Source organism: Rattus norvegicus, chromosome 2, assembly GCF_021556685.1.
Source record: "Rattus norvegicus strain SHRSP/BbbUtx chromosome 2, alternate assembly SHRSP_T2T, whole genome shotgun sequence".
In the NCBI taxonomy this organism is placed as follows: Eukaryota; Metazoa; Chordata; class Mammalia; order Rodentia; family Muridae; genus Rattus; species Rattus norvegicus.
In genome coordinates this window covers 171,833,777-171,852,269 of record NC_141535.1, presented here as the reverse complement: position 1 = coordinate 171,852,269, position 18,493 = coordinate 171,833,777, and the positions used below count along the sequence as shown (strand labels likewise).

The 18,493-nt window shown below is 47.1% G+C and overlaps 2 long non-coding RNA genes across 2 annotated transcripts; one reads left to right on the top strand and one right to left on the bottom strand.

Annotated features, from left to right (window-relative positions):
- Positions 1-3,526: 3,526 nt before the first annotated feature.
- LOC147996325 (uncharacterized) lies at positions 3,527-17,076 on the bottom strand. Its single transcript, XR_015678084.1, has 3 exons — positions 16,800-17,076; positions 16,183-16,350; positions 3,527-3,706 (listed from the first exon to the last, which is right to left on the bottom strand). It is a non-coding gene; the product is annotated as an uncharacterized LOC147996325 (long non-coding RNA).
- On the top strand, positions 11,193-13,857 carry LOC147996326 (uncharacterized). Its single transcript, XR_015678085.1, has 2 exons — positions 11,193-11,237; positions 11,627-13,857. It is a non-coding gene; the product is annotated as an uncharacterized LOC147996326 (long non-coding RNA).
- Positions 17,077-18,493: the final 1,417 nt, after the last annotated feature.

Here is an 18,493-nt window from a genome sequence, read left to right as displayed (position 1 = left end):
TCTGAGTATCTTCTGATATATGTGTCTTTGTCTTTGTAGACTTGGCCAAGTTATTTATACTCACATTTAATTTCTCTCTAGAAATAATGGCAGAACCCTGGATTATCCCTTGCTCTGACTATAGACAGAAAGCACCCCCGCACGGTAGGGAAAGAGCTGCACATATATGAACAATGTTGGCACAGAAGGAAGATTCTGCTTTGTGTTAGGTGGCTCTTTCTGGCTCTCGCTCAGCTTGGGGGTTTGAATTTAGGTTCTCACACATGACAAGAGCTCTCAGCCCCAGGCCTCACCCAGTTCTTAACCACCCAGAGTCTGGGCCATTGTCTTATATAAATGGAAATAGTTTACTCAGCATTCTGTTGCTGGGGTGAAATACCTGAGGTAATCAACTTAATAGAAAACAAAAAACAAAAGCTCATAGTTCTGGTCCTTTATATGTCCCTATCAGTTTAGGTCTATGATCCTTTGGTGTGGGATGTTGATTCAGGAAGCTTCTTCACCTCATGGTAGCCAGAATTACTGTACCTGATGGTGTGTGCCATAATCCCAGCACAAGAGAGAGAGAGAGAGAGAGAGAGAGAGAGAGAGAGAGAGAGAGAAGAGGGAGATGGGAGAGAGAAAGGGGAAGAGAGGGGGAGAGAGGGGGAGAGAGAGAGAGAGAGAGAGAGAGAGAGAGAGAGAGGAGGGAGGAGGGAGGAGGAGGAAGGAGAGAGAGAGGGGAGGGAGGGGAAGGGGAGGAAGAGGGAGGGAGGGAGGGGAGCAGGGGACACTGTCTCAGAACAAAAGTCTCCTGGTAGCCAGGAAACAAATAGGGAGAGAGAAAGGGTTGTGTCCCAAAATCTCCTTTAAGAAGACAGGCTCAGGGCTGGAGAGATGGCTCAGCGGTTAAGAGCACCCGACTGCTCTTCCAGAGGTCATGAGTTCAATTCCCAGCAACCACATGGTGGCTCACAACCATCTGTAAAGAGATCTGATGCCCTCTTCTGGTGTATCTGAAGATAGCTACAGTGTACTTATATATAATAAATAAATAAATCTTTAAAAAATATATATATATAAAAAAAAAAGAAGACAGGCTCAGTGACCTAAGTGTCTTTCACTGGCAGGCAGGTCCAACCCATGACCTACAGGATGCATGAAGTCAACAATAGCTATGGTTAGCAGGGTGTGGTGGCACATGTTTTTACACCCATGACTGGAGAAGCAGAGGCAGGTGGCTCTCTGTGAGCTCCCGGCCAGAGCCTGGTCTACACAGTAAGTTCTAGAACAGCCGGGGCTATGTGGAGAGACCCCATCTCAAAAACAAAACAATAGCTATGAATGTCCACCAACACAAAACCATGACCTGACTCAAAACAGGAGGCTTTTAGCAATTTTTTTGTGACTCAATTGCACCCTTTTCCTATGTGAACTCTGGAGACTTTGACAGTACCGCGTGACCATGCACGGAAGTGTCGAAAGATTAGATTGACTGAAGGTCTGTCTCCTGTCCAAAGCATCATGGGCTGGCAAGGCAAACCTCTAAAGCCCAGGTCTTTAAGAGACAATCCAGACAGAAGCAACAGAGCTGACATTCGGCCAGGTGGCAGAGTACCTACTTAACAAGCACACAGCCCTGCGTTGATTCTCTCTCAGCTGCTGGGGAAATATCCAAATGAAAGCAGCAACCAAGTATGAAGAAGTTGGAAACACCACCCTTTTTAAAGGTGCTCTGCTTACAATAAATGCTAGTAGAGTGGCCTTGTTTTCCCAGGAATTTTTGAATAAGTCACTGTGCAGTGTACGCATGAATAATAACCCCATCCCCAACATCTTCCAGGCCAGAATTTGTGGGTGCATGACCCAAGAGTTATGTGGAAAAGGTCAGTGGGTTTTCTGTTGTATTTATTTTGTCAAAGAACAGGTATCCTCGTTGGTTTAACCTGTTGTACACTAATCAAAAGGTAGCTGAAACATCCCTGAACATGTTGTATTTTACTGACTTGATCCATGCAAACATTCATTTCCCTTGGTTAGAACGTCCTAGTTCCAGAATCCAGCTTGAAGGGTAAAATGGACAACAAATGACTCTTGGGATAAACGAGATGGATGGGACCTTGGGGAGCTCACCAAGCGTTGTTTGAAGGACATACAGTCCATGTGGGATAAGTTCACTTTGCATCTGCTCTTATCAAACGCCTTGGTGTCAAGCTAGCAGGGGACAAGTGTCTGTGCACTGGCAAATGTCAGCCCGACCACTGTCACAGGATAGGATCTCTTCAGACTAGAGGATTAGAACTGAGCAGACCCAGTAGGCTTATAGCCCACAGGTGGAGGTGGATCTTTGACATTTGAGGGGAGCTGGACTGAAAATTAGTGGGGTATCTGTCTTCCAGCCAGTGCTCAGTTCTTCCTGAAAACACTCCCACACACACCTGGCATGGTAATGAGACAGGTCACTATCTCAGAGTGTGAAGTACCAGGGTGACAAATGGTTTAAAAAACCCATAAGACAAAAGAGAGAGAGATCACATTATACTTAGGTCAGGTGTATTATACTCTCTTTTCAGACGCCTCTGAAGCTGTTTCACATACACAAAGAGCGTTCCCCTTTGGGTGAAATGACACCCTTTCAAATTGGCAAAGCAGGAAATAAGAAAGAATCACAACAGGTTAAATATTCTCTGAGCTACAGTTTTCTGTGTGCAGATGCCCACCGTGAGTAGCTTGTAAAATCAGCCACTGTGACCAGTCCCGCGCCGTCTCTGCTGATTTTACAGATACTTAGCAATGCGGCTGCCTCTCCAAGGGCAGGCTCCAGCCTGACGTTTGCACAGCCAGCAGAAATAATTTCTTGTGGGAGATAGAATTTCGTCGTTTAGCAATATTCCATCACAGAAAGCTGCACCCTCAGCCACACACGCTGACTGTTACAGGGGGAGGTGGCTGCCCTTCCCCGGCTGCTTCCCTTCAAGTCAGTAGGCAGCCAGCAGGTAAATCAATGCCTTTTATACAGGATGGCAGGGCAGATGCTATAGGGCTCTTTAATGGGAATATTTATCATTCAAGGTGGGTCACAAGGCTTTTAGAAGTATTTTTTTTTCTTGATTGTCAGGGGGAGCCATGTCCAGCAAAAAAAAGAAAATGCTAAAAAATAAGAAAATCTGGAAAATATTTATTTCAGTTATTCAAAGGTAATCACTTTAACGTTCTAGTGAGATCTATACCTTTTTAATACAGCTGATGTACCAGCTTGTCAGCTGGCTCCTCGCCTGATATTGCATTACACGTGTTGCACATTCCTCTGCCTCCTTTTGTGGTTTAACTGATATTTTCCTTTTCTGTTTGTGTTTTTTTAAGGTATGTGTATGTGTGCATGTTCATGGGTGTGTGCATATAGAGCTAGATGGGTAGCCTAGCTAGCTAGATATAGTTACACACACACACACACACACACACACACACACACACACACACACACACACACATACACCATGGCACTAAAAGATGATTTTGTAGGTTAAACAGAAAATACACGGCTGTCTTTATTGGTTAGGCACCCCCTGCCAGCAACATTCTCAAAGCAGTTCTTTCTGATATGAAGATAAGGAGAGCAGAACATGGGATGAAAAGAAGCACAGGATCTTCTTCCTCTTCCAGATTTTCATCTCTCCTCCGCTGTGCCTCCTCCGCTGTGGTAGTTAATACTGGCTGTCAGCTTGGCCTATTAGAGATGGTTAGCAAATTGGCAAGGCACACTTCTGGGTGTGGGTCTCTCTACACCTTTGTAAACTCCCCATTCTGAATGTGCTGTCTGTCTGATTGTGACTGTCACCCGGATCTTGCTGTAAAGTGTGCTTTAGGCCTGAAACACGAGTACCACTTCAGACGCACCCGGGACCATGGCTGTGCACTCCCCTCCACAGACACTGAAAAGCACAGCAAGCTCAAAGCAACTCAGATGCCCAGGGTCACTGCCCTTCACCCGGTTCCAAAGAGTAGAGCTAAAACCTGGAAAATGTTGGTCCCAGCGAGTGCACCGCTGCTTCCTCAACTCCATCACCGCCCTGGGCATTCTGCTTGCTGCACAGAGTCAAGGTATAGAGCTCTGTCTTTTTTAAGAACTTGAGCCAACGCCTTCCAATGGAAAGAGAATTTGACAATATTTGAAAATTAATCACAGGTCATTGATACACTTTCTACACAGACTTTGCTTTCAATTGATGTCTTCAAAGAGGAATCAAGCTTGTAGGAAGAATAGAGGAAAATTTCTCATAGGCACAGATTGTCTTCTGAGCTGTTAAGGTCTTGTTCATTTTCCTCCAGACATAATTGTATTCTACCCAAATCTTTTAACATTCAAGATCCTGCAGTAGCAATACAAGGCTGAGGTTAGGACTAGGCTCAGTTTGGAAAGTGCTTGCCGTTCCAACATGAGGACCCGGGTTCAACCTCAGAGCTCACATTTTGAAAAAAGCCAGACCACTATGCCACATGTGCATCCATATAACATGTACTTACACACACACACACACACACACACACACACACACTGACCAACCACCAGCATGTCTCCTTCATATCCTTAAAAGTTGCTTAACCAACAGTTCTCATGGTTCATTTCCTGAGCAAGACAAATAGAGTTGCCCTCGTGTGCACGTCAAAAGCCACATCGGGCGTGATTGCATTACCAGTCCCTCTTGGCTGCAAACCTGAGTGGCAGACAGAGAGAGATGACCGGGGAGCTGAAGGGAAGGGAAGAGAACAGTCTTGGTGTACCTCGATTCTTGGCCAAAGGCAATACTGAGTATTGTGCCACCTTCTGTGTGTGACCTCATTTGTATTATTAACCCTGGAGGTGGAAATTTGGAGCAATCCTTTTAACCTCTCTCGAATCTGCAAACTCTCTTTAGAAAAAGAAGAAAGTATGTGGGGAGCGGGGCGGGGGATGGGGTGGGGCGGCGACGAGCATACTTAGCTGTACTGAGATACATCTAAAATCTGATCAAATTTAATCAAGTTGAAAGTTCTTGCGTTCATTGGTTCTATATTGCAAAGGAGAAAATGAGACACACAGGATTTAAATGACAGCTCCAAGCTCGTGCCACAATAAAGATGAATCTCCACATCTGGGCCACCTGGTTCTTTAGCTTAGTAAATGGCCCAGAATAAAGACAGACAGGAGGTTTAGAGGAATTTAATTGGCCATAAAGCAAAAGCGGCAAGAGAGCGAGCCAACAGACTCAGAGGATATTGTGAACGCCAGACGTCTCCTGCTGGTGACACCGTGGTCACTATGGCTAATGCATCTCTTAGTCAAGGTTCTAAAAAGCACAAAACACAACTGCAGAGTATCTCCAACTTAAGGTAAACGGGGCAGGTGGAGGACAATGACGAGGAGACTGTGTCCAGTGACTGTACAATCGTTCAAGGCCACCAACTGGTAGCTACAAGCTCAGGCTCAGTGGTCATGGCCTGGCTGGTGAAAGGACCACTGTGACTCATTCACAGAACTCAGAATGTCTCTTCTGGCTTTCGATGATTCCTTCCCTTGCCAACCTATCAATAAACCTCCCCATCCCTTCCTCTACAAAGAGGAGTTGAATGACTGATTTGTCCATAGGTTTTAGATAGGTGTAATGGTTACATCTATTAACTCCAGTGCTTGGAGAATGGAGGAATGAGCCAGCAGATGACTCAGTCATTTAGGTGCTTGCTCTGCAAGCACGAGAACTTCCTTTGATCTCCAGCAGCCCTGGGAGGTAGAGACAGAAGTTCCCTGGGGCTCCCTGAACATCCAGTCTAGCCTAATCGGTGGTCTCCAGACCAATGAGTGATTCTGACTCAAAGAGAGTTGACAGTTTCCTGAGAATGACATTTGATTTGTCCTCTGGTCCCCACCTATGCTTGAGTACACATGCACACACAACACCCTCCTTGAATAGTCACATCCATACCTAAACACGAGCATGCACACACACACACACACACACACACACACACACACACACACACACACATATACATACTGAAAATGATTTTGTTGTTGTTGCTTAGAGAAAGCAAAGCGGGAGAGTTGTTGGGCTTGGGCTACAAAGCAAGACTCTCAAAAAGACAAAACGAAATGAAAATTAGAATCATGCATCTCTTAAGTACTGTTCTCAAAACTGAAGAGTCCGCCCTGATGTTGACTAAATTGCTTTCGAGAGAGCCCAGACCGTGAACTGCAGGCAGAGTGAGCTTTTGCTGTTTAGTAACTCAGTATAAGCATGTCTAAGAGGGTCTTACCTGTTTTGTTGTTTTTGTTTTATTTTTCTAAAGAATCTGGGCCTAACACATTTGTAGTCATGATAGGAAGCTGTCATTTTAAAGCAGAAGAGGGTGAAGTAACAGAACTGATTTTCAACAGATAAGAACAACTCATATTTACTTCAAACTTTGATTCCTGGGGAAAATAGAAACAAACAAACACACAAACACACACTCAAATCAGCAGCTTCCTTCGCTGGGCACAGCTAAGGACACTGTGTTGCATGTGTTTGGGTGGGGGAGGGAGTGTGCCAGACTTCACTTCTGCAGTGCATGTAGCTTCTGGGCATCATTGATGTGTCACTAAATTTGAAGTAATTTCCCGGCAAGCCACACCCCCACATTAAGTTAACTGTTGGTGTCTGCGGTACTGGAAGAGGAGAGGCCAGCCCTTGCATTTCTGACCCTGTAGAGTAGATAACACAGGAGGACTCACCCGGAGCTAACTGGATCACACTGTGAGCCCTTGAAGGCTACTGCTGCTCACTCATGATGAGTCTCTGCGTTCAGCATTCCTTCTATGCGTTTGTCAGTCTGGTCCCTTCCCTTGTCCCCTTTGCCCCCTTTAATGGGAGCCCTGTTTCAGTCCATCGGTGAATAAATGGTTAATGGAGGTGAGTGAGCCGGTGTTGACAGGGCATGGAGTAAGCCTGGGAAGGACCAGACCTAATGCTTCTCTGTGCAGTGGGTGGAAGAAGCAACTCTTCTTTTGCTCCTGGATCTACAGGTCTGGGTGATGCCAGGGTGTACATGGTATTGTTATGATGTGGAGCTTCTACTGAGAGCATGGGGTAGGACCATGGCCCAGTGCACAGAGCATAGAGGATTGAATCTCTCTCTCTCTCTCTCTCTCTCTCTCTCTCTCTCTCTCTCTCTCTCTCTCTCTTTCTGTGTGTGTGTGTGTGTGTGTGCTTGCACGAGTGTTCGTGCACTTGTGCGCTCACACACTCATACACTTAGCTCATTCCAGGAAAGAGGCTGATTGATCCCCAATAAGGGGCGACAGGGAGGGCAGGATAGACAACCCCTTCTTTCCATGGTTTCCTTCAGTGTGTTTTGGCATCCTGTGACCAAAATACCTGCCAGAAACAATTTAAGGAAGAAAGGTTTCTTGTAGTACAGACTTTCAGAGGCATTGCAGCCCATCACAGAGATAAGGCATAACAGCAGAATTGGCTTGATCTATGGGAGATCATGGTGCAAGACTGTTCACCCGACTCTGAATCTGAAGCAGAGAAATCTAGATTGGACCGTGGAACAGGCTTGACCTTCAGAGGCCGCTCATGACACTCTTCCACCATCTAGGCTCTGCCCACTAAAGACTAGACAGTCTTTAAAGTAGTGCCTCCAGCTGGGTGTGAGCCTTCAGACGTGACCCCTGGGGTGCAGGTGTCCAGATTTGAATCATAAGCTTGCCTGAGGCCAAGACTTAGAGAACTTAGGGGTGTCATCGGGGCTCTCTGGGTTGCTTTGCTCGCCTCAGCCTGAGCTGGGAGGAATGAAAGACTGTCTTTGCGTGCGCTTCAACCCCAAGTTAGAGTCCCAGAGGAACACTGAACACTGGTAAGCAGAGGATGAGACTCTGGGCTGCCAGCCTGGTGGCAGGAAAAGGGTGAGGACTGTCAGGTTCCGTCAGCGTAACATCTGAGATAAACAAGTTCTAGGGTAAAATGTTTATTTTGACTCTCAATTTCAGAGCTTTCAGCCATAGTAACTTGGCCCTGTTACCTTGGCAACAGAGTAAGTAGGTGGGGGCAGGAGCCCATGGTGAAGGAGCCGCTGACCTCCTGACAATCAGGAAGCAAAAGGAGAAGAGGGAAGGGCCTAGGGTCCCAACATCTTCTGCAGCACCGTGAGCCCAGTGACCTAACTTCCTCCAGTTAGGCTGCATTCTCTAAAGGGTCTAACACCTCCTAATAGTGCCCCAGGCTGAGATTCAAGGCTTTGTTTATCTGACATGTGGTTGCTTGGGAGATGTTCGAGATTCAAGCAGGTGGGAAGAGGAGCAGAGAAAAGAACAAAATATGGCTGTCACCCAGCTGTGAATGAGCTATCACCTCAGGAGGAAATGTCACTTCCTTGTTTCCTCTCAGGAGGGAAAACCATCTGAGGTGGGGTTTTAAGCTCTTCTCATTGTCTTCATTCTGGTTGGTTGGTTGGTTGTGGGTTTTTTGGCGTTTAGTTTTTGGCTTTTGGTGAAAGGGTTTCTCTGTGTAGCCCTGGCTTTCCTGGAATTTGCTCTGTAGACCAGGGTGCCCTTCGGACTCAGGGATCTACACCCTGAGCACTGGGATTGAAGGGTCGCCACTGCCACCCAGCCTTTGTCTTAGTTCTAAGCAAAGCAAAGATGACTCCTCCTTTTGCCACAAGGATAGTCAGTCAGGCAGAGAGTGACAAGCTTACAAAGCTTAGCTTGAGGAGTCTTGGGGTCCGTTCCTAGCATAGGAGCAATCAGTGGATGGCATCTTTTTCTGGTAACATATTTAAATAATTTAAGGATCCAGGAGGCATCTCAGCAAAGCCTAGCACGGAAAAATCATACAGATAGTGGGTTGAATTATGACTCCCCAAATACGTTCAGGCCTACCGGTGAATTTGACCTTATTTGGAAAGACACCACTTAAGGACTTAGAGGTGTGCTATTCTGATAAGGGTGAGCGAGCCTCGTGTCCAGAGACAAGCGTCCTTATTAAAAAAGATGCAGAGGAAGGCTGCATGGAGAAGTAGGCAGAAGGGGTTGGCTTGGTTGTCTTCAACCACTAGAGGTTGGCAGAAAGATACAGATGAAGTTATCAGAGGCTCCATGAGGGATTAATCATATCAGCCTACTTATTACAGGCTTCCTTTCAGTCCCCAGAACTGTGAATGAATAGTTTTCTTCTGATTTTATTTATTTATTTATTTATTTATTTATTTATTTATTTATTTATTTTGGTACCTAGTTTGTGGTAATGTGTTAGGAAGCCCTAGGCCTTCTGTGTCACAAGAGACACTCCGAAGAACCAGACAGACTTCCCTTGGGACTGAGGGCTTCTTCCAACTTTGTGAGTACAGTACCACATGTTCTTAAAGCCTGGGCCTAAGGTCACACTGATGTAAATCAGAACTTTTGTAACCTTAGGGAGGGTAGCTTATTGGGATCTGCCCGGTGCGGTGGAATTGAAGTACCCTCTGGCTGACGAGGGGAGCTGAAGCAGCTTGCCTGCCATTGGTGAAGGGCAGCCACAGCCTCGGGAGTTTGATTCTAGCAGATTCTCCGCTGACTTCCAGAGGCCATTACTGTGAGCCTGAGGAAAGAGTTCCTTACCCACTGGACCACTGGACTACCACTGCTCTAAGCTAACACTCCTCCCTCCCTCTGAGCCTGCCCCACAGGAGGCTTTCTCACATACCTGACTGCTGCTTATGCCCGTAGAGAGCATGGTGTAGCTGCCCAGAGCTTTGTTGATACTTTGTCATGGGTTCTCCTTGGTCCCCAGCATTTATCTGTCACCCCACCACCACACCCCCCCACACACACACACAAGTGAGGTTTGGCATACACACTTGTTGGTCACCAACCTTTTCTCCAGCTACCTGAGGAAATCTCCATAGGGCCATCTCTGACAAAGGGGACTCCCAGGAGTAAGGCCAGGGCTTGCACAGTACATACACATGGGACAGATGAGGGAGCAGACAGCATTAAAAATTAAAATAAAAAAACCTGCCTCCACACCTATTTGTGTTGCCCTTTCCATCAAAACCTGCCGAGACCCTGAAAGAGAACTGCACGGTCTCCACATGGCACAGCTGGCCAGAGAGCAAGGACAAAGAGCCTGGAACAGGTAGGTCCTCTGCCCATAAAAACAGCATGACCCTCCCGCAGGCTGGGCAGAGCCACGGGCTCCTGAAGTGAAGGATGGCCTTTTAGAGCTGAGGAAGACTTTCCAAGCTACTTCATTTCCAAATGGGTAAAAACAAATCAGCAGCGGCCTTTCCTTTTCATCTGGCGGGGGATTTTCTCTGCGAAGCAGCTCTTAGCAACAGCTTCATCCCTCCTGATTAGTGCTGCCATTAGAAAGGGGAAAAAAAAAACCCGATTCCTCAGCACGGTGAGCCGTCTCAAATCCTGACAACTGTAACCATTCCAGATGGCGAGAACATCAGTGACCATAATGGCCCTTCCCGTCAGTGTTCGCCCGTGGATTGTTCTCGGAACCGCAGGGGACACACACAGGCTTGTAGCCTGTGGAGAGTTACAAGGGGTGGCGGCACTGTAATGACACTCATTCTGCAAGCCCCGTGTGGAAATCAGTCGCCTTTCTTTAGAGTCACATCTTACAGGAGGGGCAGAGCCCAGCTCCGGCTGTGAGAAGCAGAGAACAAAAAGACTCTGACCAATCCAGAAAACACTGAGCGAGGGTGAGGGACCAGGCCCTCAGATGCACAGTCAGCATGAAGACAGCAGATGTCTTTCCTGTCACCTGCAGGCCTCTGGGTCCAATATGGGAAGAAAAAGAAGCAATCTGCCGTGGCTCGTGAAGAGCCTGAACAAGTCCCACATCTTCACGGCTCACATTTTCTGAGAAAGATATGCCAAGTGAAAGGAAAAGAAAGCCAATTCTGAGGATTTGTGCAAATGACTTCCTGAGGCTGGTTAAACCAAAGCAAGCGTCCCCCACCTGTGCGTCCCTTTCTCTGTTAGGTGCGAGAGCGTACTAAACACAGCTGAATTAATCCAGCCAATTTCAAGGTTTGCATTATTAAAAAAAGAGAGAGAGAGAGAGAAAAGAGCAGGGCAAAACATCATCATCATTATGGTAGAGTGGAGTTCCCCATGCACAACGGGTTGTTTAAAGTTAATGGTAAATCAGCTGAGCAGCCACTAAAAAGATGATACATTGGTTTAATTCCAAGTTGTTACAGAGAGAGCAGCCGAGCAGAGAGCTGGCAGACGGCTCCTTTTGGTGAGAATATTCATTTTTATGAATTACTCATTCACCTTTTTATATACCTCCTCTTTAGCCCTGCACTCACGTCTCACCTATACCCAGTCCAGGTCCCAAGATTTCAGAGTCGAAAGGGAAAGAGTGGTGTGCATTTTAATGGGGGACGGGGAGAGTGCAGTGAGGGGGCAACAAGGAGGTTCCAGTTTTGGAAAGCCTGTATAAAAATAGAAAAGAGAGAGAGAGAGAGAGAGAGAGAGAGAGAGAGAGAGAGAGAGAGAGAGAGAGAGAGAGAAAGGATTAAGAAAGCTGGGCAGTCAGTAATTGGTCTCAGAAGCGTCAGTCAGCTAGTTATTTACTGAGTCTACACACCCTGTGTGTTTTTCATGGTACGTTTGTTTCAAATCCAGGCTGTGACTCATCCCAGCGAGGCTATCTGCTCACCTCCCGCAGGAAGAAGCTCTACACCTTGCTTGTCTAACGAACCAAAGAATAAAAACAGACGCACTGGAGCAGAGCAGCGTAACCCTCAGAAGGAAACGCAGCAGAATCCTGTCATTTCCTGGGAGAAACCAAAGCCTCACACGCTAACCCTGTGTTCTGCTGGGAGCCATACCCCAGACCTTGTAGACCTTTGTCTTTATAGATTCTGGGAGCACCCTTTTCAGTTGCTCGGCTTCTTTGTAGTGAAACAGAGGCCTGGCGTTTTATCTGCCTCTCAAGGCTATTTCCACCTCAAAGTACATTTACTCTTCCCTGCTTGGGTTCCAGAAAGGCAAATGGGAAGGTCAAGAAAGAGCTGGATAATGTTGACCGCTTTGGGGCTATGGGCTACACGGCCCAGCAACCCTTTAACTCCTTAAGTCAGAGGTGAAGCAATAAAACAAAGTAGCTGAGAGCTTGCGCTACAGAGGCAAGCCACCTAGCCCTGGACCCTGGGACTCCTGCCGACCACGTGTGGCCTTTGGCAAGTTACTCACCTCTCTGAACTTCCATTTCTGGGAAATGGATACAATTCTATTGACTCTCTCATAGGTCTGTTATGGGTTTAAACCGAGGCAAACACTTTACAGCATAACCTGGTGCTAGTATCTGGATGCTCCTGTCTCTACTAAATCCATATGTTGAAATGCAATCACCAAAATGATGGCATTAGAAGGTGGTGCCTTTAGGAAACCGGGGCCATTAAGTCACTGGGGCTTCTCTAACTAGAATGAGATTCTGCTCATCTGGGCAATAGACCTTGCATTGTCCACACAGTGCAAGGTTTGCTGGCATGCAAAGTGGAAGAATTCTGGGAGTAAGGAGGTTTCCACTGAGATTCTGCAGGGAGGGTAAGCAAGCAGTAGGGATATGGGGACAATAATCCTTTCCCCTCTCTTTGCTTCTGAGCATCTATGAGATAAACCAGGCACTCTCTGCCGTATGGCTCCACCATATTTGTCAGCCAATAAGAGGACCTTGTCAGTGGGAACCTAGAGACTACCTCTTTATTTCAGATCTGCGGGGAACAGGGCTGGCCATTGAAGTCCATTGCTCCTAGATACAGAGAGAACACTTGATGTCCCACAGCTAGAACCTGGAAAGAGCTCCTTTGGGAGGATGGGGAGTCAACCATCACCTTGCCTGTTCTGACGTTGCACTAATTCTTTGTGGGACTCTCCATACGCTACACAGGGGCTGCTAAAAGTTCCCAGTGGCTCAAAGCAGACACCAGAGATGGAGACTCAAGCTCTGAAGGAGAGTAAGTGATTCATTTTCAGGGAACAGGTTTGACTCTAACCAGTGCTTCTCAGCCTGTGGGTCACGACCCATAGGGGTCTTATATCTCCTGCATATCAGATATTCACACCATGATTCATAACAGTAGCAAGTTACAGTTACGAAGTAGCAATGGAATAATTGTATGGTTGGGTCACCACACCATGAGGAACTGTATTAAAGGGTGGCAGCATTAGTAAGGCTGAGAACCACTGAGTTAGAGGGTACACAAAGCAAACACTGGTAAGTCTCCCACTGCAGGGATGACTGATGCTCTATCCAGGTAGACAGGGTTGGTGCACACAACTAGGTCCCAGCCTCCATGATACTTGCCCTTTACACCTTTCCTCCTGCGGATAATATAGTTTTTTCTTAATCCCTCTCCCCCTCTGTGCTTTCTCTCTTCTAGAATGTATGGGGCTAGATAGGAAATGATCGCAGCTCTCAGAAACTTGAGTCTCAGACTCCTTGATTGAGAATTATCTGGGAGTTCTCCGTAAGTGGGTTGAAGACATCCCATCTTTTGGAAGTTGTTTTGGTCCAACACGGCACATTTATTTTGTAGCTGGGTAAACTGAGGCTCAGATGAGAGCAGCAGTTTTCCCCACATGGACAGCCATCTCTCTTCAGGGAGGAGCTGGAGGAGTCTTCCAGCAAAGGGTGCTTCAGGGTATGCGGATGTGAAACTTCCACAGACAAGCAAAGGCCGAGTTCCGTTTCCTCTCCAGCTGGCTCCGGTCCTGACTATAGCAGTGTAGGACTTATTGGCGTATTTTACAACAAGCATAAATTCCATGTTTCCAAATAAAGCCAGAATCTAGTTTATGCCCAGCGAAAATAAATTAATTTTAACGAGGGTCTCACTTACAATGTTTACAGACTTTTGCATATCTCCTCTGATAATTTAATGCTATTTTGCTTAGAATGCTGATATCGAATTGATGAGGTGTTTTTAAAGACAACAAGGGGAATACCATAAATATAACTATTTTCCAGCCTTTTAAATTCCACAAGATAAAGTCAGATGCAGTAGCAAAGAGTAGGTAACAGGAGAGAGATGGGGAAATGTCAGGGGGCCAGGGAGATGAAGGACACGGGATGTGGAACAGAGAGCTTGCCTGACCTCCAGTCCCAATGCCTTATGACACAGTATTGTACATGTATCAGTTACAGTGCCATTCAGGGACAGAGTCCATGACTACTGTCTCCTTAGACTGTTGCTATGAAACTCCACCTTGGGAATGAGAGAGAAGCACATGTTGAGGGGATAGGATGGTGGGATGGGGGATGTGAGGATGAGGATGAGCAGAAGAACATGGGACCAGTGAGGGGCCTGAGGTTTGTCTGATCCTCCAGGACCTGTGTGTTTAGAAGGGGATCCAGTATTAGGGGGATGTAATGGTTTGAATAAATAGACTCTTGGGCCCATCGGGAGTGGCAGTATTAAGAGGTGTGGCCTTGTTAGAATAGGTGTAGCTTTGCTGGAGGAAGTATGTCACTGGGGGGCGGGCTTTGAGGTCTCAGATGCTTAAGCCAGGCCCAGTGGGACAGTCACCTCCTGCTACCTGCAGATCCAGATGTAGAGCTCTCAGCTCCTTCTCCGGCACCATGTCTGCTTGCATGGCACCATGCTTCCTGCCACGATGACAATGAGCTAAATCTCTGAAGCTGTAAGTCAGCCCCAACGAGATGCTTTCCTTTCTAAGAGTAGCTGTGGTCATGGTATCTCTTCACAGCAGAAACCCTGAGACGGGGGGCATGGTGCAGGAGGGTTACTGTGGGGACGAGGAGGCCAAGCGAGCATGGAAAACAGGAGCAGCAGAGTTGAATTAAGGGTATACCCGAGCTTCAGATCTCTCGGCGTGCAAACAGCAAACCCAGCTGAGGCGGTTCTCTGCTGTCATTTCACTCATCTACCTTGTTCCATTTGATTATTCAAAAAATATTTGTTGTTCTTTAAAAATGATGGCAATATGATGACTACTTATAGCTCACCTACTGTGCTATTGCACAGTACACAGAGGAGAGCTAAACCCTATAGAAGCTGGCACCCCATAGAACTCTCCTACGGACCCAGCTGGGCATCAAACCCAGGCCTGACCCCATCCCAGATAACCTTGAAGATCCTTCTGCAACCTCTTCTCCCACAGTCTGCTCTGCCACTTCGCCAAGGGGGATCTGATTTCAGACCCAGCTTTCTGCTCATGTACAACGGAAGTTCGGCCGAGTCTCTTCATTTCTGGTTGGGTCTCTCTGTTAGCCAGAGGCAGGTTGTGGTCTAGTAGTCTTATGGATTGTTCCTTCTCTCATTCCATGTAGATGTTTGGGGCCCTTATCATTCCTCCCGGGTGGGAGAATATTGATGGTCCTGACTATTGCTTCCTATACTATACTAGGTCATCATCAATCTCATATCCACTACTCTCTACTTGCGAAACCCTGGACCTCCTTTAAGGGAGCTGGGGACTCTCTCTCTAAAAGGCTACATTTCCCAGATTTCCTTAGCAAGATGTGCCATTTTAAAACTCTTGGTCCTTGAGATAGTAGACAGGGCTTTCAAGGGACCCTTTCACCTCCTTGCTTTGCTATAGTTTGAGTGTGAAATGTCCCCCTATAGGCTCATGTGCAGAATGCTGGTCCCCAGCTCCTAGGGTTATTTTGGGAGCTGGGACCTGGCTGGAGAAAGTGGGTCACTACTGGGTGTGTACTTTGGAGTCTCTTCCTCCCTCTCTTTCTGGTCCAGTACTGCATGAAGAACCTTATTTACCACAGGTTTCCATAACCATGATGCTCTCTCCAAGCATAGTGGGCAAGCTTGAGCCTGACTAAGCATGGGCAGAACACCATGAGCCAAAATAAGTCCTCCTCCATTTGTTTATGCCGTACTTTCTGCCACAGTGAATAGAAGAAATGGTGCTAACCCCATCACCCCACCCCCAACACTTTTCTCTCCCCTGCTTGCAGAGAGATAAGTTTGGTAGTGAGGGCTCCCCAGCAGCCATCTCAGACAAAAGGAGGCAGAGGGCTCAACCTACATGTTAAGTGTGGAGGTACAGACGTTAACACAACTCTCAGATGACCAGTGAATCCCCTCACCAGGACTGGGCCCCCTCTTTGATTTTAGAGACAAGTAAACACCTCCACATTTAAGCCTCCGTTACTTTTATCCGGTTGTATGCAAACAAACTAATTTTAACTCCCATACCTTCAGAATCACCATTTTTCCTTTCTCTGGCTGTTAATTGTTCCCCAGAGTTGTAGTGGTATTTTGCTGTGGTCTGCTGGTTGGCCAAGCTGATAATGCAGTTCTAATTAACATGCAAAAATGCTGGCTCACAGTCGTCCCGGGCTGTGTTGTCCTGTGCCCCCATCACTGCAAAAGACAACAGCCCTTTTCCTGTCACTAGTGCCCTAAAGCCTAGTTAGTGTTAGCATTCATTCTCTCTTCCAATCAGTTTCCAAATCCTATGCATTCGTCATTCTCTCACAGAACATCAGGAGGACATATTATCTCAGGAGAGATAAGCAGAACATGGTTAATTGTTTCAGTGAGGCTTAAAGTCGAGACAGACATTAGTTAAATTAGCACACAAACGCGCCATGGTAACTGTGTCAAGTGCTACAGAGGGAAGATACTGAGACAGCACCCAGAGACACAGAGAAGGGTGTGACTAAGCTGAAACACCAAGGGTGAACAGCATGGCTGACAATAGGGAGGAGGGAGATTCAGGAGAGGGGCGGAACTCCAGGTGACATTTTTCTGTGGTGAAAACAGCATTCAAGCAGGCAGAGAAGGAAGGCTCAGTGTATCCAGAGATATACCTGGTGCCCGTGACGGATGACGAATCCAAGAAGCAGATGTGAGGTTCAGAGCATGACTTGGGACTTCTTCAGAGGAAATGAAATGCAGGGTGTTCCTGTTGTAAAGGGCTGGTAGGCAGAGTCCACCATATCTTCCCATCTCCCCTTTCCCTCCCCTTTCACTTCTTGCCTTTCTCCTACCCTCCTGTCTCTTTAATCTGCCTTTTCTTCCTGAAACTCACCACACATGGCCTTGAGGATCATTAGTCCCAAACCCAGTACCCACCATTCTACCTCTACCCCGCAGTTCCTCCAACGCACGCCCACTAGATAAAACCTAACTTGCTAATGCACACTGAGCCCCTGGCTGGCCGTGCAGCTGTCATGAGTCTTCTCTCTTGCTAACCCAACGACCTGACCTTGTCTGATTACACCGTACTGCACTTTTTCTCATCTCCCTCCTTGGGCTGAAATGTCATTTTCTTGAATGGCCATTAGTCCCTTCAGACCCATCTCGAATGTTCCCCGAGTCAATCTTCCTCCTCTGGCGCAGATAGCTGTGTGTGCTCCTCGGGGGAACCTGTCTTGCCCTCGACTTTTACTGTCTGAAGTAGTTTTTTTTGGCAGGCGCCTCTGGCTTCCTATTTACTCCCAGCTCTTACCTGCATAAAGGGCTCAGAGTAAGTAGCAAACACATGGTGGCCCAGAAGTGGACATAGAGCATGGGCTACACATACAGTCACTGTCAGGGTGTTCCTGTAAGGGACCCTGGGAACATGTGGTCTGACTTTGAGCACAGACTACCTGGGTTCCAATTTCAGTTCTGTGTGGCCATGATGGAATTGTTTCACTCCTCTGTATTTGTAGCCTGGGAAATACGTGAGCTTTCATATGACACACCTCAAAGAGCCTGTTTCCTGTATCATGCCCAGCTCCTTAGGAGGCTGAAGTGGAGAATCATGACTTCAAGGCCAGCTTGGGAAACTTAGCAAGACCCTGTGTCAAACTTAGTGAGGAAAAGAACGAAACAAAACAAGGAAGTGCTCACCACAGTAAGTATTCAGTAAAGTCTGTCACCATTGCCCATTCCATGTAGACCCTTTGTCACTTGTGAAAAGAATCTTCTCTTCCCTGGTAGCCTGCCAAACAGTATTGGGGACTTCAGTGACATGATTTCTTACACACTGTTCAGAGCACAGCATCCTAAGTCCTCTAGATCAACAAAAAGAACAGCGCAAGCTATTCGCCATGCTCCACGAACCTCTGTGCCTTTCAAAGGTCTGCAAATTCCTTACGTGTGAAGAAGAGATACCAGCCCTGCTCTGAAGCCCTTAGCACACAGGACACCCTCACTGCGCATCTGCATTGGCTCCCGTAGTTTTCTCAAAGACCTTAGGAGGGAGCTAGGCCTCAGAGAGATCAGGTGACTCACCAAGAGGCATGTCAGCACTTACGTGTAGCTCCAGCTGCTGTCAGGGTTTCAGCCCCTCTCAGTCCCTCTAACATTGGGGACAGATATACAGCACTTCCTGTGTGGATCCAGTTCTATCTCCAGAAGAGCTTCCTAATATTGCCCTGTCAAAGAATTCTTAACAGCTTACTCGCCACTGATGCACTGCCAGATCGAGAGCTGTTGACTTGACGAAAACCTAGTGTCACCAAGAAAGGGAGCCTCGGCCTCGATTGAAGAGGACCAGACAGACTGGCCTTGGGGC